The sequence below is a fragment of the Ambystoma mexicanum genome, chromosome 9 (genome assembly GCF_040938575.1).
Source record: "Ambystoma mexicanum isolate Mex_15411 chromosome 9, UKY_AmexF1_1, whole genome shotgun sequence".
Lineage (NCBI taxonomy): Eukaryota > Metazoa > Chordata > Amphibia > Caudata > Ambystomatidae > Ambystoma > Ambystoma mexicanum.
This window is the reverse complement of record NC_090931.1, coordinates 240,796,657-240,821,028: the sequence shown is the minus strand read 5'-3', so window position 1 is coordinate 240,821,028 and position 24,372 is coordinate 240,796,657. Positions and strand designations below refer to the sequence as shown.

General features: G+C 44.5%; 1 protein-coding gene across 1 annotated transcript in view; it reads left to right on the top strand.

The window, feature by feature from the left end:
- The first annotated feature begins 3,550 nt into the window (after positions 1-3,550).
- Positions 3,551-24,372, top strand: part of SPA17 (sperm autoantigenic protein 17) — a 382,615-nt gene continuing 361,793 nt past the window's right edge. The window contains exon 1 of the mRNA XM_069614536.1: positions 3,551-3,694. The gene's annotated coding sequence lies outside the window, so the exon portion shown is untranslated. The remainder of the gene's footprint in view (positions 3,695-24,372) is intronic.

The following is a 24,372-nucleotide window of genomic DNA, read 5'->3' as shown; positions in this document are numbered from 1 at the left end:
TTTCTCTGTTTCATCTTTTGGTGCCCAAACCAGACGGGGGGTTCAGACCGGTTATCAATCTCAAGGCCCTCAACTCTTTCGTGGTGTATCATCATTTCAAGATAGAAGGGATTCATTTGTATAGGGATTCTCTCCTACAGGGGGATTGAATGGGCAAGATCGACCTGAAAGATGCGTATTTTGTGGTTCTGGTTTTACACCTATCAGCAGTATATGCAGTTTCAGTGGCAAGATCGGTTTTGGCAGTTTGCGTCTCTCCCGTTTGGTCTCTCCTCAGTCCCATGGTGCTTCGCCAAGCTGTTGAGGCTGGTGATGGCTTTCCTGCAGTCCAGGGGAATAAGGATAATCATATATCTAGACGACATGCTTACCTTGGCACAGGAGGTGAGTCTTCTCTCCCAGTTTTAGTTGACAGTGTCCCTTCTTCAGAATCTGGGGTTTGTAATCAATCAAGAAAAGTCTGTCCTCGTGCCCACTCGATGTGTGCAGTTTCTGGGCTTCATTATAGATTCTCGGCTGTGCCAGCTCCTGCTACCCCAAATGAGGATTCAGGGATTTTAGCCCAGAACATGTCTGTACTGAAGAAAGGAATGTTGTCTCTTCGGTTTCTTGCCAGGATCATAGGTATGCTATTGGCATCTATTCAGGCAATTATGTCCCCTCATCATTATAGGGCTATTCAGAGACTGAAGACACAGCATCTTCAATTATGGGCACCCTATGCTGAGGTGATGCGTCTGTCTCAAGGTGCAACGGCAGAGAAGTGGTCCACTCTAGAGCAGTCTCTCCATATCAGTTCTCTAGAACTCCTAGTGGGGTCCTTTGCAGAGTTTCACCAAGGACAAAGCAAATTATTGCATCCTCTTGAGGATGCACGTGTCACCAGTCCGCTAAATCAACAAGCTGGGGAGCACGCGGTGAGCTTGTCACAGGTTTGGGGTCCATTTCTCATGGATCTGTTCATCTCTTACCTCAATTGTTGGGTCCCCCATTTCTTCAGCTAGCATTCGGATCCCGGCACAGTGGCAGTAGATGCTTTTCTTCAAGACTGGGGTTACCTTCAAGGGTATGCATTCCCTCCGTTATCCCTAATTTCGAGAGTTTTGCTCCAAGGGTGCCGGCAAAGAGCGTCATTGCTCCTTTTGACTCTGTTTTGGCCAAGCCAGATATGGTTTCCAATCCTTCTGGAACTGGAAGTAGATGTCCCCCGGCTCCTTCCGTTCTTCCCACTAATAATCATAGATCCGGGGGTTGGCTGTCACAAGTTGGTTTTGCAGGGGCAGCTGCAGTTTATGACATGGAAGATTTCTGCGAGGCTTAGGCATTCCCAAGCCTTTCTGGGTATTCTTGTGAGGTCGTCAGGGACTCTTGGGCTAGATCCACTCAGGTTTCCTAGTCATCTGCGTGGGCACACTGGGTGGACTGGTGAGTGGCAGGGGTCTTGATTCCATTACTGGCGTTTCAGCAAAAGTAGTTAACTTCCTGTTGTCCCTCTTTAAAGAGGGGAAGGCGTTTAGGAAAATTAATAACTTTCATTCGGCCATCTCGGCAGGCCATACTTTGGTCAAAGCAGAACCGGTGGGTTGACATTTTCTAGTGAAAAGAGCTCTGCGGTCCATCAGAATTAAGATCCCTCCAAAGGCTAAGTATTTTGTTTCTGGGGTGTTAATGTGGTCTTTCGTTTGTTCCAATCATGGCCAGATAGTGATAACTTTTCGCTTCAACAATTATCTGCAAAAATAACTATGTTATTATGCCTGGTATCTATCAAGGATTTCAGATGTTAAAGCATTGGCTGTGGATAACAGAGCTTTTTCTCCAGAAGGAGTAACATTCCTTATTTCTCGCACAACAAAGTGTTTATCTACCTCAATTTCTTATCCTTCTTTTCCGGAGGGCCAGAAACTGTGCATGGTTCATTGTTTACAAACGTATATCAAAGTTACTAAAGAGTTGCCGGCTCCTTCAAACCCTCAGCTGCTTGTCTCCTTTAGGAAGCCTTTTGCTGCAGTTTCCTCAGCTATAGTAGCTCACTGCGTGTGCTGGGTTATCAGGGAAGTTGGGATTGATATGTCTATTTTTGGGGCTCATCTGCTAGGGGAGCCATGGCTTCTAAATCAGCATTGCTGGTGGGAGGTTTGAGTTCATCCTACGAGCAGCTGACTGATCTAAGAAGTCTACATTTAAGTTTTTAGAAAGGTTCAGCATGTAACTAATGTGGTGTTGCAAAAGCTTCGAACTTGAATAATAGGAAGCCTCTATTCTCGACATAGAATGGCTAACTCCCGCACTAGTGTGAGTGGGGTTTAGATTCTATTAAGAGACATGTAGGTGAGTATTATCCCTCCCTCCTTCCCTCTTATTTATACTTTGTTTCTCCTCGTTTGAGGTCCAAGACGGCGGATGGTCTATGGAGTGGTGTCGAAGGGTTCAGAGGTTAGGTGGGATTCCATTTGCAGATGGATGGTGCTTCTGGTGTACGGTGCGATTTCTGTGTCTGCTTTCCTCTCTCAGCTTCAGAAGAGGATGGGGTACTAGCTACATGGACATTTATAGGAGAGGAAGGACCCTGATTGGCTGACATGCTAGGACTGCCATCTTGGATTGGGGTCTTTATGTTTTTCTTGTGTTGTATACTGTTTTTTAAAAAGTGTTTCAGTGTTTAATACATTTTCAAATATTTGCTGCTGGTTGTCAGTAAAGGAGTTGTAATGCATAATATTTGCCTCTGTGTCTCTTAATATTATCTAAACCCGCATTCACGCTAGTGCGGGGGGTTAGCCATTGTCTTTTGCAACGGTGGGCCACTGGGGCATAAACCAACCCTCCCGATTTACGCAGGCCACTCTCATTTTTTAGGTGACAAATATTGCTATTTTTCACATTCTCTCACCTAAAATAATTCTAGCCCCAATGCATTCCTATGGGAAAATGTGTGTCTCCCGTTTTTTCTCTGCTGAAATCTCCCTCCCAGGTGCGCCAGAATGATGGCATGCATGCACTGGGGCATGCAATATATTTTATGCTGCAGTCCGAACCGCTCCTCTGCCAAGTGCAAATCTCCCTGTCTGCCACACATGGCAAAAACCCAACCACAATCCATTGAAAAAAATCATCCCAATACACTCAAACACAACTATTCCACACTTCTGTGAAGTAGCACTAGTAAAACATTGTGAAATCCGCCTCTCTGTATTGATAAATGTCAAAATATGCCCCTTTAATCTACACGTCCAATTTTAGAACCCCCGCTGCAGCCCTCATCAGCTGCACAGAACTATCACTTGAAAGCAAGCATTCACCCCTTCCGCTCAGGCAACTCAAGTCCCAAAATGAAAAGGGGTTTGTCGCAGATTCGCCTGGGAAAGGTCAGCATTGCTCTTGCTATCCGGCGTCGTTCAGTCTTGGAGGAAAGCCAGGTTCTTCAGTTCACTAAGCATTGCTCACGCTGGCTCCTGCCTTCCCACTCTTGCAAGCATCACGTGGTGCTGGGGCGCAGGCTGAGGCTCGCGGGTTAACGTAAATACGGCAAGAACGTGTCTTGCGTCTCACGTAACAAGGAATAATCTTCCGTTGCTAGGATACGTTTCTACACTGCCAAGTAAACACTACAGTTCAGGACGGGCACGGGCAGCGCCACAGTGGCTTAACGCTCGTTTGCGGCTCCCCAGGACCAACTGAAACGCGAGCCCAGGTGCGTAAATTTAACCTTAAAATGGAGGTGTGGCCACGTTTTTTGCGTTGTGCCCGTCTGATTTCAGTGGGAGCGACTGGACTCTAGATATCGTTTTTCTTTGAAGTATTATGTAGTCTTCTGCTGGAAAGCCCACTAAAGGCTCCAAACTATTGCTTTGCTGTAGAACATGCTATCAGATGGATGGGAGGTGAATGGGATTTATTTTTTAAAACCATTGTAATCTGGTCCGCTGAAGTCCAAAAATGCATTATTGTCTGCATTATTATTGTGACCAGCCAATTCTATATATGTGTGCCCCAGATGACGTCGAGCCCTTTAAGACCACATTCAACAATGGTATGATTACTTACTGGTAATCTTCATTACTTCTAGTCGTACTTTTGTCCTATTACTTACTGCAGTGTTGGAAATGGAAAACATTTAAAGGGGTATCCCATAAGGGCTGGGGTGGGGGAGGAGTTTGGAGGAGGGGATGGAGTTTTGAGTGGGCAGAGCTGGCAGTTCAAATCTGGTCAAGGGAAATGTTCAAAATAATAGTTGAAAATTGTGCAATTTCTTTCATGCTGCTTCTTTTCGAACTCCACAATGTACATCAATTCCACTTTAACTTCTATTGCAGTGGTGCACCCAAAATTATGTTGGTAATGCAGTAACTTTTAGTACATTAAGGGATCGACAGACACGCTCTACAGTCAGCAGGTTGATAGAACGTTTCTAAGATGTTAGATATTAAAACTGGTTGTTAATTGTATGACTATTTGCAATTCCTTATAAAAAGCAAGTGCTATAAAAATGTTTGGCCAGGCCGTGGGTTGGGCTGGTCGCTTGCCTATATTCAGAGCGGAAGTGGGGGTATTTCAGCCCCTATAGTAAAAATGAAAAGTTTGCACCCATGAACTCAGTTTCATTTCCTAATAACTGCTGTCAGCACACAGAAGCAATTATTTGTGTTTAAGCAGTTTGACAAACATATAGCATATTTATAAATATAACCTGTGATAAAACACAAAGGAAGGGACGCACAAATTACATGGTATTTGTGTGGTAGTCCGACAAAAAAAGCAACACATTTCAAAGAAAACAAGTTCAAGCAGCATTTTTGAGTTTGAAAATATTTTTTTTTTGTATGAAAGTGTAAGATGCACATTTGGAAAACAATAGTGTGCCCAGATGTTGAAAGCCTGCTTTTAACATTGATAGGCCCACCCCAGTGATAGTCGGATGGCCGAAAACCAGAAAGGCAAAGAAACCTGGCCACAAGGGAGGGCCGTGGACGTTAGTAGAAAGTTCCCAGGTACGGTACACAGGTCCATATACTTTCCAGTGCACAAAAAATACAGGTCTCTACAGCTGATCTTGCCGTCTGTTATGGCCTGAACCGCATACTCATCGGACACATTGATGCGCATTGGGGGTCGGTTTAGCCGGGATACGGATGTCGGGACCATCAGCAACACGTCAAGACAAGGTGGGGTTTCCAGGAGCGGGGCAATAACAGCTGAACAGCTGTCAGGTTGATGACTTTAGTAATCGAACAATGACTGTCATATTTGGCTAACAATTTACAGGCCCCACCTAAGTGCAGATGTTGTGTGGACAGTCATACTTTTTCACAGATAGCGTAGTCAGGAGCCTTGGTCCTATGCTTGTCTGCCTATTTCTTCTGTGCCTCTTTAGATGCCAGCAAGCTTTCAAACACCTTTGTCTGCATGATCTTAAGGAACACACAAGTCGATAGCACCTGGAACTTTAGAGCTGAAAGGGAGGTTTTCTGGAAGCATTCTAGGATGGTAGCGATATGATGCAAACAACGTCAAGTTTCCAATAGAAGTGTGTGATGCATTTTTATACGCGTACTCTGAAGTGTTAAGTACACCAAACCAGTTCTCCTGGTTTTCCAAAACACCAGAGATACTTTTCCAATGTCTGGTTCAGTCTTTTGGTCTGGCCATCGGTCTGTGGATGATAGGACGAAGAAAATCGCAGGTTCATCCCCCAACATAGTAGACAAGGATTCCCAGAAGTTCCAGATAAATTGTGAACCCCAATCAGACAACACAAATGAGGGTAATTTGTGTAAGCGGAAAAAGTGGAGGAAAGATAAGCTTGCAACCTCAGCTGCTGTCGGCATGCCACTGAAGGTGACAAAGTGTCCCATCTTGGTGAATGAGTCCACTATCACTGCTATGAAATCATGTCTGTCCACAGATGGTAGTTCCACTACCAGGCCCCAAGACACCATGGTGCCATGGTTCTACAGGTACAGGTGTGTTCTATAATATGCCCATGGACTTGGCCAAAATTCACTTACTTTGTGCACCGCTTAGCACGTAGTGGCGGACATCGGCTCGTATGGACAGCCACCAATCCTTTTGCTGTATCAACTCAAGGGTCTTCGAAAACCCTAAGTGTCTGGCCACCCTGGAGCCCTTGACAAGAAGCTCTTTAACTTCCAACTCAGGAGGGGTTGGCTCTGCTGCATTTGTGGAAGGGGAAACGCCCTAGTTCCATAAACCTGGGGTGTGTGGTGCAGAGAAAAATCATGTGTTCAGGACCAAGAATATTGTTGAAACACTTTTTTCGGTTTTCTTTTCACCCTCATATTGATGCAGCAATGGATCAGCTTTCCCATTTTTGAGTCGAGCCGATGGAGAATAACAAAATTATAAGCAAAGAAAAACAAACGACAACGGGCCTGGCGAGCATTCATGCATTTAGCTGACTTCAGGGCTTGTACATTTTTGTGGTAGGTATACACCTGCATAGGGTGTCTTGAACCCAGTAGATGATGTCTCCACTCCAGGAACGCATCCTTAACGGCCATCAGTAAATTTTCTGTTATAGTATAATTCCATTCTATAGGTGAGAGTTTGTGAGAATAATATGCAACAGGGTGAAGAAGTTGCATAGCTTCACAACATTGGGACATGGCAGCACCCACGGCTCCATCAGAAGCATCTGCTTCCACCGCGAAAGGGCTGTCTGAGTTTGGGGGTGTTCTAGCAAGGAGGTCTCAGTGAAAGCTTTTTTGAGTGAGGCAAAGGCTGGTGGACTTTAATTCCTCAATGTAACGGGTGGTCCTTCTGGGTGAGACAGGTTAACGGAGATACTATGGCAGAGAACTTTCGGGTGAATCGTTGATAACAATTAGAGAAGCCCAAAAAGGATTGCAGTGCTTTCACTGAGGTGGAGCCGGCCAGGATAATATAGCCTGTATTTTTGCATCGTCCATAACCGTGCCGTCTGAGCATAGTATAAACCTGAGGAACTCCACTATTCTGGTTCAAAAGGTACATTTCTCCAATTTGGGGAATATTAAGTGTTTCTGGAAATGGAGTAGCACCTCTTGGACATGAGTAACATGCTTTGCCAAGGACGAGGAATAAATCAATATATTGTCCCAAGTTAATAATGACAAAGACATCGAGGATATCACAAAATATGTTATTTATGAAAGGTTGGAACATTGCGGACCAAAGGGCAATACATAATACTCGAACATGCCATACCGTGTTCAGATGGCAATCCTCCACTCGTCTCCTGGCCTCACACATGCCAAGTGGTAAGCTTCCCAGAGATCTAATTTCGTTCAGATGGCTGCAACCTACCCGTGGCCCAACAATACAGAAATAAGGGGTAATGGGTACCTGTTCTTCACTGTAATAGCATTAATTTCACGATAATCGTTACAGGTCTGTAGTTTCCCTCCCTTTTACTGTACAAAAAAGAGTGGCAAAGCTGGTGGTGGCTTTGAATGATGCATATAACAGCTCTCTAGGGACTTGCTTGGATATTTACGCAAATAGAGGTCTTCAGTGCATGTTAGTAGATGGATACGACCACAAGGAATACAAGCCCCAGAATGAAGATCCATGGGGCAGTCCTATTCCCTGTGAGGAGGTAGATGCACTGCTTTGACCATATCAAAGACATCAGAAAAATAATGCTAGTAGTCAGGAAGACTGGTATGTATGGCACTTATATTGTGTATGGAAGATGTAAGAGCTTGCACGGGATTGGATGAACCCTCCAAGGGTCGAAGACCTGATTCTTCACAACGCGGAGAACAGAGGGCTACTGTCTCGTTTTCCCAATATATGGTGAGTTGTGGAGGCGTCAGCCAGGGAAGCCCCAGGATGACCTTGAAGTGAGGACCGGCTATGACGTCAAAACTTAGATGTTCTACATGATCTGGTAAACACGTCACTGACATGGAGTTGGTGCTATGTGTTAAAAGACCAGATGATAGGGTGAACCATCTACTGCCAGCACTGGTTCAGGACTTTCCTTTCGTACTATATCTACTTCGTGCTCATGTGCAAACATGGCATCCATGCAGGTACCAGAAGCACTAGAATCTATAAATGCGTCCACATCAACAGGACTGCCTCCAACCATGTGTAGACACACAGGTAGACTGAGGTGCATGGAGATCATGGTAGGAAGGTGTGGGGCAGAAAACTCTTGTTGGCTCAATTCACGTACCCCGTCTTTTGCGAGCCTTGTTTCCCGACCTACTTGGAGGTTTTTCACTCTTTAATGAAATGCCCTGTCATACCACAATAGAGACACAGCAGCTCCTTCCAACGCCTCTCTTTTTCTTCCTTTGATAACAGATCCCAGACACCCCCGATTTGCATGGGTTCTGTGAAGTCTGAAGGGCCCACAGAGTCATCTGGGGAATGTTGTGCAGATCTCCAAGACCGAGAAGAGAAATGTTTCCGTTCTCCCTTACGCTCTGTCATATGGAAATGATTTGTAGGGTTAAGTGCAACAATCTGGCATAATCCCCGGGCAGAGTAGGAACCACTGACGAAGCATCTTCAATATTGTCTTTGAGGCCTTTATAAAAGAAGGCTGCCTTTTTATCCTCTGGCCAGGCCCTTTTGGCCACCAACTGATTAAAATGGGCTATGTGGAACAATAAATCCTTTTTCACTGTACCAATTCTAGTAACTCCAAGTCTGAGACCTGGCACAAATGTCTGGTATTAAAAACCCTGGCTATGGTGCTTGTCAGGGCTTCAAAATCCTGAAGCAAAGAGCTGTCACTCCAACAAAGGATTGGCCCAGGCAGCGGCAGTACCCCTTGTGATGCTGGAAATACATCGGAGGGACATGGCCTCCGTATCCTTCTCCTTTACTGTTTTTATCGTGTGTTCTGTTGTGTTTTCCGCGCAGGAGTTCATGTGGGACTCCTGGCGGTGCAGCTCTCTCTCTTTTAGTTTGGTGAACAAACCCGTGGGATACCCTTATGGCACCCATGGGTGGGGGTACAACCCTGTGCCACTAGTGTATGTTTTTGGGCACCTGTGTGTGACCCACAGGGGGGTGGAGGATGCTCAAATGGAGGATGCTCAGGGCACCAGTCATTTCAGCACAGAGTAGGCTGGTGGCAGCTATGTGCTGAAATGACTGGTGCCCTGAGCATCCTCCATTTGAGGATGCCCAGGCCCTGTCATTGGAAGTCCCAGGAAGCCCTGCCTCTGCCCCTTCGCCCTGACTGGCTGTTGGGTGGAAGTTCCATATATAGTAGTGTGGGGAAGTGCCGACCAGACTGGCTGGAGCCTTCTCAACGACCGTTATGTTGTGGCTACGCCTGTGGGTGGGACCTGGGTGAATGGAGTGTGTGACGAATATGCATTCTATGTTGTGGCTGTCTAGTATCTGGTGTTTGACACAACGGTTGAGACAGCCCTGCCCGAAACCGGTATGAATGCAGCTTGGAGTGTTGAATGGCTCGGTACTTGTCCCAATACACATAACTTGTTGTGAGTGTCTGGAGAGAAGTGAATGGCCTGAAAACCTTGTGTGCCTGATTGGCTGCTTGCCTGCATGAATGCCCGTAGTTGTGATTGGATGCTTGATTGTGACCCAGCGGAATGAATGGGAGATCAACAGTATATCTGGGGACCTCTCACTGCTAGGAATCGTGTTTTGAAGCTGAAGTCCACTACGATGAGTAACTGGAGTAACTGAAGCTTAACCTTGAGCCCTGTTGGACGAGAAGAATTGCTGTTGCTCTCCTTCGCAATCTGAAAGCTGCTGTGCCTCAAGAACCGACCCAGAGAGGACCTGCTAAGGTGCCCTCTTCCCGAGCTAGGAGGGACCATCGTGCACAGCCGATCTTTGCCTAAGCTCCCTGGTAGAAAGACCTTTGACAGGCTGCCGACCCGATACGGGGATTGCTGCAGAACTCCAAGGAAAAGCACCTGGACTGTTGTCCGCCACTGTCGCCGAACGCCGTCGCCGACTGGAGCCGCCGTGCTCCCGTTGCCTAAGAACTTCATTGATACAAGGACGCTCTCGTCCACATCGTCACCGCTGTATCCTGCCGGAGAAGGCCTGACCGTCGACGTGCCGAGGAGCATCCACCGGTGGGTTTCCCACCACCAAAAGACCACAGACGCCGACGACTTGACGCACTTGCTGGGCCACAGTTTTTCAATTCTTTGCGGTCCAGAACTATTGACATCGAGGTGCCCTGCACGCCTCTTCCTTGCAGGACGTTTACGCTTCCCCGGCAACCAGCAGCGCTAGGAATGACGCGGCCACTTCACCGTCGTAGCCTGACCTGTTCTCCGTCGGACGTTCGACGACCCGTGACTCCTGCCTTAAAGGGAGGGCACTCAAGAAGCTTTGTCGATTTCCCCGACGAGGAACGCTACAACTCCTGGTACTTTGGGGGTTGCAGAACTATTGGAAAGTCTAGTGTGAAAAATATATGGACTGGGCTTGTATCTTTCTTCTACAGGTTGCCCAGGTGGGGGGATCTCCACACAGAACTGTATCTAGTGGTACAGGACCAGTATTCTGCCAATTGCTCAACCATCTTGCTTTCCTTCCTCTCTCTACTACTGGTTTCCTCTTTATTTTGATCTGTGTGTCATTCTGACCGTATGCACTTTAATGAGATCTAATAACGTTAGTGGTACCACTTTAGAATTGTACATATTTACCATTGTTGATTTTTCGGAGTACAAAGTGAGTTATCATGATCGTGTATGTGACCTTGAATATTATATAAAGACTGTGTTGTAACCGATACAGTGTGTGGACATTCCTTTGTGGGTGCTCGGGGACTACACTGTACTTAAGAACCAGCTCGCATCACCTCCTGAGAAGCTAGGCCTTGATTGCTCGACTACGTTACCAATAATGGAGAATCTTGGCAGGGGTCTCTGTGCCTCCCCTCTACCATATAGCGAGCGGAAGTGCAGACCCCCCCTCCGGTCTTTACACCCCTTAAATAGGACAATACAAAGGCAGCCGTACAGGGCGTGCTTGGAAGGGAGGCAGGTCTGCACAAAAAGTGCAAGTTGCATTGATTCAGAAACATCTTATATCCCCTTGGATCACCCAAAAAGCGCTCAGAAGGAGCCCATGGAAAGTGTAGGGGGACTGTCCAACATGGGTGCTAGTACCTGTACAGGGGCACTAATAAGGGCAGCTGCCGACAAACCCGCAGGCTCTTCAGGTCCAAATATTGGTTTGGAGGTAAAGGATGCACCACGGCTTGCATGGCGTCAAGACGATTATGGAGGGATTATACATCAGCACGAAGGGTGGGTAATCGCCTGTACTAGGACAGTAATTGGATCGTCTCCATCCTTCATGGGAACCACGCAGTGTCAAGCTTCTCAAACTGTCGGACTTGCCTAACCGGAAGCCACCGGGATGTTTACGCGGTAGCCCAACCGACCTTGATCTCGCAGTGTAATTGCAATTGAATACTGGGAGGTTCCAGAGTGTTAGATCGTGGCGGGAGGAATGGTGAGCAACCAAAAACACGAGCCACCAGGTTGAAAGGTAAAGGAGAAGTATCAGTACAGAAAAAGGAATAGGATATGCTGCAACACAGCACACAACATCACTATTCACCCACCTAGGGCAACAAGGAGACAGGTAGAAAACCTAGTTGATAACTAGATCCATTTCCCCCTTAAGCACTGAGTCCATAGATCAGAAGACCCGCTCAAACGGCACAAGGCCCGACAAAATATGAAAATAACGTAAGAAGCAAGCCCACCCACATGAGCATGGAACGAAGATAGGAAGAAAATAGGAGGAGATCAAGGAAGTCCAAACCAGAGGCAACAAAGCAAAACGAAATCCAGAGGGGAATCCTGGGGAGGGCAATGATCAAAAAATGTTGCAGGCAGAGACGCGTACAAAGTAGAATCAAAATGGCAGTCCAGAAACAGGCAGGGTTGGTGCACTGTAATCCAGGTCAAAATCAGGGAAAATCCAATGGTAGAGCAATGCAGGCAGGGAAAGGAACAGCTGAGAAGATATAATCTAGTACGGTATGCAACAGCAGAGGATGAATCACGACACACGGATCAAGCGTGGCATCAGCTGATTGATGCAGCATTATGTGCCGCTGTTGAAACAAGGTATGCCGGGACACATAGTCCCTCCATTCCCCAGTCTCCAAAGGAGGACGCTGTGTCTCTGCGAGGCCGAAGCCCTGACAATATCCAGTATCTTGCAGATTCCTGTCCGGAACCGTGATATGAATTGGGATCCCCATCAGTGATAATAATATTATGGAAAACGATATAATGGTACAATCTCTTTTGCAAATAGCATGGCTAAGGCCATAGACATAGGTAACTCCTCCAAGGCAATGAAGTGTGCCAAATTGGTTAACAATTCCACCACCAACAAGACCAGAGTGAACCCCTCTGTTTTTGCCAGTTCTGCAAAATGCAATGAAATCTGTTGCTGTTGCCTGCTAGAAGTAGGTAATGAGCATTACAGGCCCACTGGTTGTGATTAAGATGCCTTTGCTCTGGCGAATGTGATGCAGGACTGCACAAAGCATGCATCGCCTCTTCATCAAAGGCCACCATAATGATTGGGAGAATATGTCAGGGTGCCAAATGTGCACTCGCCACTTGCCATTGGCTAGTGATATTTGACTCATGGCAAGTAAGAAATGGTGTGCTGTGTGAACTGAGGTGGCAAGTGATTTTTTTTTTTAAATGTTGTATGGGTTGCTAGTAGCTTGCAACTTGTTTTGCCCTCTGCACGTGTGATGTATATGATCTGTGGGTGACCTACTAACAGGACATCGTGGCACCATCTTGGATTCCGGCAGGATCAATGGATGTGAGTGTACAACTGTATCCTCCTCTCCCTCCAGTCTAGATAGCGCACTGGCCTTTCCATATCTCTTTCCTGGATGGTATGATACAGTGAACTGAAATCTTGAAAAGATCATCCATCGATCATGCATGTTGTAGCATTTTATAGTCCTGAAGTACCCTAGGTTTTTCTTATCCTACCACACCTGTACCTGACCTGTAGATCCCTTCCCATAATGTTGCCAAAATTTGAGTACCTCCTTTATGTCCAATAACTCACTATTCTAGATTGTGTAATGCTGCTCAGGGCTTGACAGAGTTCTGGAAAATAACACAATTAAGCAGATTGCATTGTAGCCACTGTTCTTTTTGGAAAATAAAGGACATGTTCCTAGGAGCGGCATCAATTTCTCCTTTAAAGGGTAGATCTTGATGCCAGAAGTTGTCGAAGTAAAGATCGTTTTCAACTGCGTGAATACGTGCTCCTGGTCAGATCAGTGTTTTTTTGTCTAAAGGGTAATCCGTTTTATGATGGCCAAAAGTTATTAATAAATGAATAAAGTGTTTGATTAAAAATACAAATCCCCAAAACCTCTGCACTTTAGTTACCGATGTGTGCATTGACCATTTGAGTACCACATGCACTTTTTTCGGATTCATTCAATTCCTTTTGCTGAGAATCTAAAACCTAGTAAAGATACGGAATCTACCACAAATTGGCATTTCTTCATCTTTGCAAATAATAAATGTGTTCTCATCCTCTTTAAGTCTTCTCTCGCATACCCCCAATCTGTTCTTCTAGAGTTTGTGAAAAGATCAAGATGTCATCCAATTGTAGAGATGCCCAATAGGTCTCACAACACAATAAATGTTGACATTTTTGGGGTCATTACATAGGCTGAATGGCATAACTAACTACTCAAAGTGGATGTACCTGTTGTTAAATGTGATTTTCTGCTCATCGCCTGTTGTTATGTGAAACAAATGATATGCTCCCTGCAAGTACAATTTGAAAAAAATCTTTTCTCTTCGTAACTGGTCCATGAACACCATAAACACCTAGATAAGTGGTGGTGGGTACTGATTTTGTACCATAATCTGCTCAATTCACTCAATCCACGCACTGCTTTAATGACCCATCTGTCTTAAAGACAAAAAAGATGTGCCCCCTGCTACTGGTGTGAGGTCTGATGGAGCCTTTCACTTAATTTTTCCTTTAGGAATTTCTTGCCTGTTAAGGTATACATCCAGCCATGAAGGATTTTAGAGTCATTTCAAAGCTTAATCAAGCAATCATATTCCCTCTATGAAGTAATTGTTTTGTGTGAAAACATCTTGGAACTCATGATATTATGTCAGTCTACCCATATCTTCTTTTTCTTTCTTAATCAGGCCTACCATGGTTTGCTTACAGATCTTGCCTGGTTGCAGATTACAATTGTGGTTACTCCAATCTTGGGAAAAGGTCACTGTTTTTCTTCGCCAATCAATATACGGGTCATGGTTCCTTAGCCATGGTGCTCCTAGAATGACCGGGACGTCTGCAGAATGTATTACATCAAACTGAATCTTTTACATATGACAGATTTGAGTCGCCACAATCAATGGTTTAGTCTCCTTACATTCATCCCCCAATGTTAAAATTTGGCCACTACCACAGGACCTAAAACAAGTGACTGAAATATCTGCATAAAACAATGCCAAAGGGATGACCCACTTCTAGCCTCAACTCATGCCTGTTCTTCATGCTCAGGCTTTGGCGTATCCCTCTAAACTAAGACATTTTCTTACATAATGCTCTGGATTACCGTAATTTAAACATGCATTCTCCTGTCTGCGTCTTTCTCTTTTTGATGGAGTTAGGGTTCCCAATATGCATAGAATCACCTACCTTCTAACGTTCCTTTTTATTTAGCTGTTTTCTTATTGATTTTACCCGCACTACAGGCTGATTATTTTCTATGTTCTTTTCCCAGTGCCTGGACTGAGCCTGCTGGTCAATCTGTAACCTAGGACTATTCAATTTGGTTAGCATGGTGGATTGATTAAAGGCTAATCCTTCACTTCTTCTTGAAATCCTGCGTAAAACACAGTTGATGATGAGGTATCTCTCCATTGGGTTGTCACTTGCAATTGTTGAAATTGTGAAATATAAGTAAACAAAAGCCTAGAGTCCTGTCTCAATGTAAGCAGTTCCATATGTGCGATTTGTGTGAGTAGTTTTTGTTCAGACAGAGCATGGATGTCGTCCCTGCTCCCAAAGGAGAGAACCCTTCCAATAGGGCCAGGGCGGTGCGGCCACAGTCCAATAGTCCCCATGGGGGTGGTGCACCATGGGAGGTTCACATGAGAGGGAAAACCCCCTATGGGACAAGGGAGAACAAGTCCGGAAGAACAAGGTATAGTTCCCTTACACCCCATCTCCCTCACCCTATTATACTACGTAGGACACAGTAACCCCACACGCTTCCATGTATGTCTGCAGAATAGACAATGTCACTTCCCTAAGAAAGACTGAGACGAGGAAGAACATTGAGTACAGGGATGACTGTAACACAGGGGTGAGGAAGAAGTGCAGAGTAAGGTGGAATACTCCACCGAATCCGTACAAGCGCACTAGTTAATTTGTGTCAAGTAAATGTGAATGGAACATAAAAAGAGAAGAAGGACATTTTAGAAATGGAGACCCTCCCAGGAGGAAGAGGGAGATTCAAACTCCACTGTAGGAGCTGGGACACTGAGAACAAACCAGCCAAACAAGAAGGCTGGAGTGCATGGTCAGACCGAGATGTGCAGCCCAGAAGCAGGGAACCGCGGCGGAGCTGGCGCAGTCCTTGGAACAAGCAGAAGATGGTCGTGAATCCAGGAAGCACCTGCAGACAACCGAAGCTCACTGGTAAGATTTGCATAGAGGTCAGGGAAGCCAGGACAATTGGCAGGAGAACCAAAAGAAGGGAGAGCCACGAAAGAAGGATCTGGGAACTGTGGCAAGTTACGTGCCTCTGAGGGGATTTTAATAGTCACAGTACCTGACAGGCTAGTATAACAGTTGGACAGAATCCCAAGAGAAACCAGTGCGTGTCTGGGACCTGCACCCACAGAGACAATCAAGGCCTCCAAGTGGATCTTCATAGTCATAGTACCTGGCAGGCTAGTATACTAGGTGAATAGAATCTGATGAGAAATAAGTGAGTGTGTGGGACCAACACCCACAACAGAATTTCAAGCAGAACAAGCGGTTATTGTAGTCACAGTAACTGATAAAGAACCAACTCGAGTGAAACATATGTGGAGATCTGCAACAGTAGAGACAAATAATATCTCTCCTTTGCTGCAAAATCTACAGTCAACTAAGGAGAAGTAGAGAAACCCATGGAAGGGAGTCATTCCTTGGGTAAACATTGGACAATCTGCATTATACTAAGAAGTAGAAGAACCAGGGGTTGGGAATCACCCCTCTGGGAAAGGTCAGACACTGAGGAGAAACCAGAGCTAAAGGGTATTCCCTTTGGAAATATTGTACATTAGAAACAAAGGAACCAGGGGAAGGGAATCAAAACCCTCTTGTATTATTGTGGAACCAGAAGAAGTAGAGAAACCGGGGGAAGATCAGGTAAAGATTGGACACTGAGAAGACCAGGGGAAGGGAAGACATCCCGTCTGGCAATTATATCAGAACTTGGGGCGAAGTGAGGAAGTGAGCAGTCTGGCAGAGTTGCTGCTCGGCATTCCATGGAGCAAGGCTGGGAGTTTGGCTCTCCATTATTCTCCCTTACCTGTTTGTGCCTTCAAAATCCCACCCGAAGCACGGACTATGCAGGGCCAAGTTAAGAAGTGAGCAGTTTTGCATTCTGACTGGTAACGGCAAGGCAGCCTACTAAGTAGCCTTTGAAGTAAATTTCTCCTGTCAGTAGTAGGCTGTACTTACTATTGTTTGGCCTTATTTATGGTTTACGCCCTGCATAACAAGAGGTGTTTGGAGGCAATGATGCTGTCAACGTGCAAGACTGAGTCTGAGGCAAATGAGCAGTCGACAAGTAAGGCTGCCATAGCGGCTCAAAATACGAAAATTAAGAGCTCTGATGAAACAACAGTAAACGTTTTGGTAAAGATGCAGATAAACCCAGCAGTGTTTAGAACATTGGCCCAGGTTGTAGCTGGGGCAGAGAAGGCCACTCCTATGAATGAGAAAACACCGATGTTAATTGCGGCCACTAATCTGTCTTTGAGTAAGGTGCAGAAACGGACGATTGGTGTTGACCTTGACGTATAGGGGTCTTCTTGCTCATTGCAACATATTGCCCATGAGGATCTGGTTAATTGTCCTTATAAGGATTTAATCTCTGACATGTCCATTTTCGCTTATATAATATCACAGGAACTTGCAAAGAAGAGTACGACTTTTGTTGGATTTGGCCGCGCGTCGCACACTGTGGGATGGTAGAGAGGAGGTGTTGTTGCACAGAATTTCAGTCAATTCTACAGTGCAATCGTCACCAATACTATTCGAAAAATCTGTACCAAGGGCAGATCTGTCTCATTCACTGAGCGAGTCGGAAAGTTTGAAAGTAAATACGTTGCAGCCTGGGCTTGTACCTCCCTAACTGGTCAATAATCAGTCCAGTGTGTATGCTAATTTAAACGCTTGGGGGATCATGTTGTGTATGTTTTCTCATTTCCTGTTTTTTCACACATTTTAAATTCAATGGACAGAGGTTACGACACGTTGCAGTATGAGATGCAGGAAGTTAGATCCACGTTAAAATATCGAAGTGCTAAAATGAACTTTCTGGAGGGATTTATAATGTCGTGTGGTAGACGTCGGTGTAAATCAGTAATTGAAAGTTCACCTCTTTTGGCTAATTCTGTGTTTCCACCAATGGGTGATGTATGTAAGAAGGTCCTTCTTGTGTTACTAGGGCTTGTCAAGCAGATGTTGAGAAGGTGTTGGGTGTGGCGAATACCACTGTTTTGTGTGGTATTCCGGTTTCGCCTACTGCCCAGTCTCCTTGTGGGGAAGTTTCTGGCTCAACTGTAAATGTTTCTACAAATTCACCCAATGTAAAAACTGCCGTAATATTGCAGATTGTACAGCATACAGTTGAGTCAAATCAGAAACGGTAGGAGTCTCAAAAAGTCAATAATTAAAAGAAGTCGAAAAATATCCCAAAACAGTGTTCCAAAGGGTCACCCAAGTATCTTCGCACATTGAAAGCTCACGCAGGTAAAACCAGGAGAGATCAGGAGTTGGACATATCCTTAACTAATGACAAAACTTCTAATATTGACATAAGTAATACATTAATGCAAAGTGAGGTGGTTCTGCGGTCGGCACAGGTTCGGGGTACACTAAATGAGGTAAAGTCTAAAAAAGGATAAATAAAAGCATGTTTCTCCTATAAAGGGTAAGGAGCAATCACATTTTTTTCAAAATAAACATTGAGTCGGATAGCTCCTTGGACCTGAGCATGCTGACCACTCACTCCGATGACACAGAGTGTGAGCTGTCTATTTATTTTATTTTAGCATTGATAGCAGCATCCAAAACCCTCATGTATCACGGCGCTAGTTACATTAAAAGAATGGTTTGGTCAAAAAAATGTTATTGCCCCTACGGGTCGGCCATGTGTTTTTAAGCCTAAGTCGCTCGATTTTAGAAAATTTTCCTATGGACCTTACCCGAGTTTTTGTCCATTAAACGCACGCGAAAACAGGCACCAGGGAGCTGCCATTTTGCGATAATACTATCATTTCCCCCATCGCCCTGGCTGACCTGCTTTTGCGGCACTAAATCATATCCCCCGCCCCTGAGCCTGACATCAAAACATTCATATCCCCCCCCCCTCTCTCCGTGACGTTACTGTGCTGCATAGGCAAACGCGCCCAGTCGTCTTCTACGCGACTTCACACAGAACCCGGAAACCAACACAGATCAGCTCACAACGCAGCGCGCCACAATTCGGAATATGAAACTGTACTTTAAAATCAAACAGCAACACAGTAAATTTGGTAAAGTACATTTATTTGACTTTAAATGTTTATAGAATATTTAGCAATTGCCATATGAACTCCGAAACTCATTTATTTTCTTTTATCTCTATCCGCAAATCCGTAAAATTTTATCGTGAATCACGCGCTGTTCCTTTATGGTACACAGGGTGTTGGTTTTCATTCAAAGAAGCACTTTTGTCACACGTTGAACCACAAGGTTGTTCCATCAAGTAGGCACTAGGCCAGCGTAAAGGTTGATATGTTGCTTCTAGCCACTAGTACCGCGTAAGGGCATATGGGCCCTTGGCGATCGTCCCATAAGATCATCAGAATGGTGCAGTTGTTTACATTAAGCTGCAGCTGCAGGCTGAAGAAACCGTATGCCGGTGTCTGCAACTGGTGGCAGTGGCAAAAGGGAAGTATATACCTGTTTTGAAAACATAAAATTTATAATTAGTCTCGCCAGCTGATCTTTATTAATATTATTCATTTTATTTATTACGGCCGAGCTGAAACTATTTGCTTTCAAGGATAGTGCAATGGAGTATGTTCGGCTCTAAAATCAATGCGAAAACTAACGAAATAAATCGAGGTTAGTACACTATGAGAAACGACTTTTTGTCTACATGCGTTGTGGACCTGCATGCCCATGTGCCCGCTACAAGGACGATCCCACAAACCTTTTCAAAGCTCTTCATTCATTCATTTATTCATGCATCCATTCATTAATTGTTCATTCCGGTATAAAAGCGTCTAAAGAGTTACTTACATTATATTTGCAATTTCCATTGTGTCTCTGCGTAATGCAGTCCGTAAATCCCACTGTGCTCTTGACAATGATTTTTCGTATACTGAACTAACATGAAACTTGGTCTAGTTTAAGAATTTTCTGCCTTATCGTCTCTTACATTATTGCACCCCCAAGCCCCCCTTCAAATGAAGTTCTTTCTGCATGGTCCCTCTCTCAAGGTCAAAAAACAATAGAACCTTATACTGCCAGTGCGAGTTGTGGGCCTGTTCAGGGCGCGAGCTGAAAATCAAAGCCGCTGACCTTCACTAGAAATGAGCATACATTCTTTCTTTGCAACATCCCGTAGTAAAGCCATCTGTGAGAACTTGAAGTTTCGAATCCATGTATGTAGTGCGCCTCAATGTGCAAATGCGAACTGGCTTCTCTCCCATCTGCAACGGCTCGCTTGGCGCGTTCTAAGGCCCCCAATTTTGTCCTCGTTGTCTGTGAACTTTGAAGCCCCAAAGAACCATAACTATTGAGACTTTTAATTTTTTGGGGAAGGTCAGGGAAAGTATAAAGTACCCGAGGAGTTGAGTTGAAAGTGAGATTTATTTGTTTGTTTTATTATTTGCAATACGCAAGCCTCCCCTCGGTTAACAGTGCCCATCATTTATAAGAGATTGCGAAAATTAGTTACATCAACAAAAATATATACATACACATATAGACAAGGTCAGCAATATGAGATGAATAGAGAGGGAATTCAAAGATGACACCCAGGTAGTTCGGCACCCAGGATGGTGAAGGTAGGGGTTAGGGTTAGCGTACTTTGTATGCACACTGTACAATAAAATGTATTTACAAAAAGACAATCGTATTACAATTATTTAAACCGGGATTTGTACTTCACAAACAGCTCTCCTTTGGGTGGACATGGCACAGTGTCAATGTTGGGTGGCAATGGATCAGTGCTCTGCACAGAAACGTTCAAAATTCCATATCTGTGCTTCTCTAATACAGCAACAATAAGGCTTTTGACAAAGTCGAACTCCATTTCCTCATAGACTGGTTTGATCACCCATTGCTTACTTCTTTTTGAAAAGGCCTTAGTGTAGCGAGGCATCCTTGCATTACCCTTAGTCCTAGATTGTTCACGGCCGAGATTCTCGTTATGGACCAAGACGGCAAGTAGAGTCCTATGTCTCATGCCCTGTATGCTGAAATGCAAGCGCTTTGGCCTGTACTTTAGGCACATATTGTGGAACACCTCCAAACCTCCTGTGTGACAGAATTCTGTGAGTCCCCTCAAATCTCTTGAAAGAGTTTTATCGAAAACCATCTTCTCAATGGCTTTGTGTGTCGGTGAAGATGGATTCAACCACTTCTTCTTCCGTGCCTCCACTGGGGATAAAGGGCCATGTTCACATTGGTGGAAATGTAGGTTTTCAGACCAGCGGTGCACGTTGGTACAGTGGTGCATCAGTGACCGCCATTTTTCAAGTAGTATTTCCACTGACCTTTCACAAGTTTTGGAGCTCCACCAAAGATGGTTGCTGATAGACTGGGACCCCTCTGAAATACTTCCCAAACCTTTTTTTTCCCTGCAGCCGAGATTTTCATATTGATTGATTTAGCAAGATGCCATACATCAAATTGATGTTTAATATGTGGGAACTGCTCTCTCATTGTCTTGGCAATTGAAACGTGTCTGTCCGTGGCTATGAGGTCGATGTGCATTCCCCTCGATTGTAGATATTCCACTGATTTTATAAATCCTAGTTTCTACATGGCCACTGAGGATGTACATTGTTACCTGCACGACCACCAAACTCACAATTTTCTTACTATCCATGTCCTGAAAGTGGTAGGTGCAGTATTTGGCAGAAAATCCAGGGCTGTCGCACTGTCCATCTCCAGCTAGCCTGAATCGTTTGCCTTCGAATGTACTTGCTAGAGACAATTGTTCAATTTTGCAAGCATCACTAATGGCCAGAAACAGATAATCATGTTGGTATTTGTAGTACTGCGTTTTTTAAATGAAATGGAGTCCCACAAACTGAAAGAAAGACTCTAACTTTCTAAAACTCGAGCCACTAAAAAGTGATGCAGCTGCACACAGTAGATTGCCTGCTGGCAGTTTCCCCAGCATCGGTTGTGCAGACCATGAGAACGTATGATGTAATCTACAGGCGGCATGTATTGTGACGTTACTGCCTTGTTTTTGACGAGTCACATGAATCAATGGCTTCTCACATACTTTCCCTCTGACGGAATGCCCACATTTCAGCATACTTATAATATCCATCAAACAACTGTTGAATACTATGTATTTGCCCTCTTTCATTAGACTGTCATCCTGCGTCAAAGTTGTTTCGGCCTGTGACGTTGAGGACATATCACCACATTTTAAAGAAATATCGCTGCTATCAAGTTCTGATGCGTCGGTGTATGCTGCTGCTGGTTCAGTCTCTGTCATTTCAACATCTGCTACCTCAACATTGATCGGAGAACACAACAATGTCGACGGCTTTTTTGGTGGCAATTTTTTGGCGGGTGTAGATTGTGTGAATTGATCTGCGACTACTTCAGAGCTATCTTCAATACATCCAGTATCATGTTGTTGCGGCGGTCCGGTCGTACTGTAGCAATGGTCCAAAACAACTTTACTGGATTCTCCGGACACATTAATTTCATGTTCTAGCCATTGGACATGAGCATCCCGAGTCTCAACATGCCGCGTCTGAATTAATAGTTCCTCCATAGTGTAAATGGTCTGGCAAGCAACATCTCTCATTCGCTTCACTGTCTGTGTATGTATAGTTCGTAGAGCCACGGGTAACTAGAGGACAGATTGGAAAAGGGATGTTCAGTTTAAACACAAGATAAAGTATAGTATAATTGACTGGAAAAAAAAAAATAGTCCCCAGCACAAAAAAATGTCTAAAGTTATGAACTGTTTGTAACTAACCTTATTTTTGTTTCTTTTCTTTGCAACTTTTTTTACTCGACCTTCAACATCTGCACGCTGTTGCTCCGATATGTATCCGCATGTCTCCCCTTCCTCTTGCGCTGCAACGACTATATTTTCTGTATCCGCATAGACAGCATGGAATGAGGCTCCATCGACTCCCTGAAACATAGTATTTTCATTACTGTGTATCAAAATATTGTTAGCATAAAACGCACGTGAGGATGAACATACATGTACATCTCAATAGCCAAACACGATTTGAACATTGTGTGGAACAATCAAACGACAAGTATTCGAGCTCTGATGACCTCGTTCGATGGAGCTGTCAGTATCCATACCTCTGGCTCTACATGGACTGCCATGAATGATTGTATTGAAGAGGAGGCATCAGCAACTCCCTGAAACACAGTACTTGCGTTAGTATGGTTTTCAATATCGTAAACATAACACACACTTGGGGTCGACGGCACAGGTACATATAAAGAGATAACCACAAATGTTGCATTGTCTAAAAGAATCAAGGAATATTTAAAAATGATCAGATTTAATCGACTTATTTCTTTACATCTGCATCATCTAAATGGGATCTTGTGATTGTAGTGGAAGCTCCATCAACTCCCTGAAACACAGTACTTTCGTTAATAGGGAAGAAAGTATAGCAAATGGAATCGCGTTATATGATCACGCTCGATGGAGCCGTCAGTATCCATACCTCATGCTGCTGAAGAATATCTAGGGCTGTTGTCAATGTGGTGCGCACTTCCGAAAGCTGTTGCGCCGATTCGTATCCGCATAGTCCCGCTTCCGCCGGAATTACTTGAATGTCAGGCTCTGCATCAAGTGCGTGGGTTGACTATTCAACAACTGCCTGAAACATAGTATTTGCATTAGTAAGGATTACAATATTGAAAACACAACACACGCTTGGGGTCGACCGCACAGGTACAGATCAACGGCTAACCACAAATGAAACCTGGTGTAGAAAAATCAAACGACAAGTGTTCCAGTCCTGATGATCACGGTCAGTTGAGCTGTCAGTATCCATACCTCGGGCTGCTGAAGAACATCTAGGGCTGTTGTCAATGTGGTGGACGCTTCAGCATCTCCCTGAAAGACAGTACTTGCATTAGTATGGATAACACTAATTATAACTGAAAACAAACACCAGGGGACAACAACTAAGGTGTATATCAATTGGAAAGCACTAACCAAACAATTGGTAAAATAATCACACAATACATACAACTATTACTTGACATGCATAAAACAAGTCTGTAGCGGAATAGCCAAGTATGATTACCTAATACGCGCTAGAAGTGGTTGATAACTGCGAGCACGTGACGGAAGTAGAATGTTCTTGCTTCAGATTCAAGGGATAGTCAAGAAGTTGTAAAGGTAAATTATTGTTTGATAATGAAATGCCAATATTTAAAATTGCCATGTAAGGAGACAGAATACTTGAGTAATGCGCAATATAGCACAGTTCCCTGTGCCCATATATAGATTTCGTTTGTGGGTTATGAAATCCAAAAATAATATATTGATAAATGTCATTATTCAAAAAGCTATACACTCATATCAATGTCGAAAGTATTACAAATTGGAAACAACACCTAAAATATCAATGAATCCATTTGGCTACCTACACACTACCGCAAGGCCTAAAGCTAAAAACCGACACTTGACTCACCAGTGGCGGATTGTGGACGAATAGAGTGGGAATAGCGTTTGCGAGCAATTTTCTTGTCGTTTATTCTTCTTTGTTACCTCAGATGTGGTGTACATGTTCGAGGGAAAGTGCCGGCTGCAGATGCGGTATCGATCACCCCTCTTGTCCTCAAAGACTTGTTGGACTCTACTTTCCAGCTCATCCAGTGGATATCCACAATGTC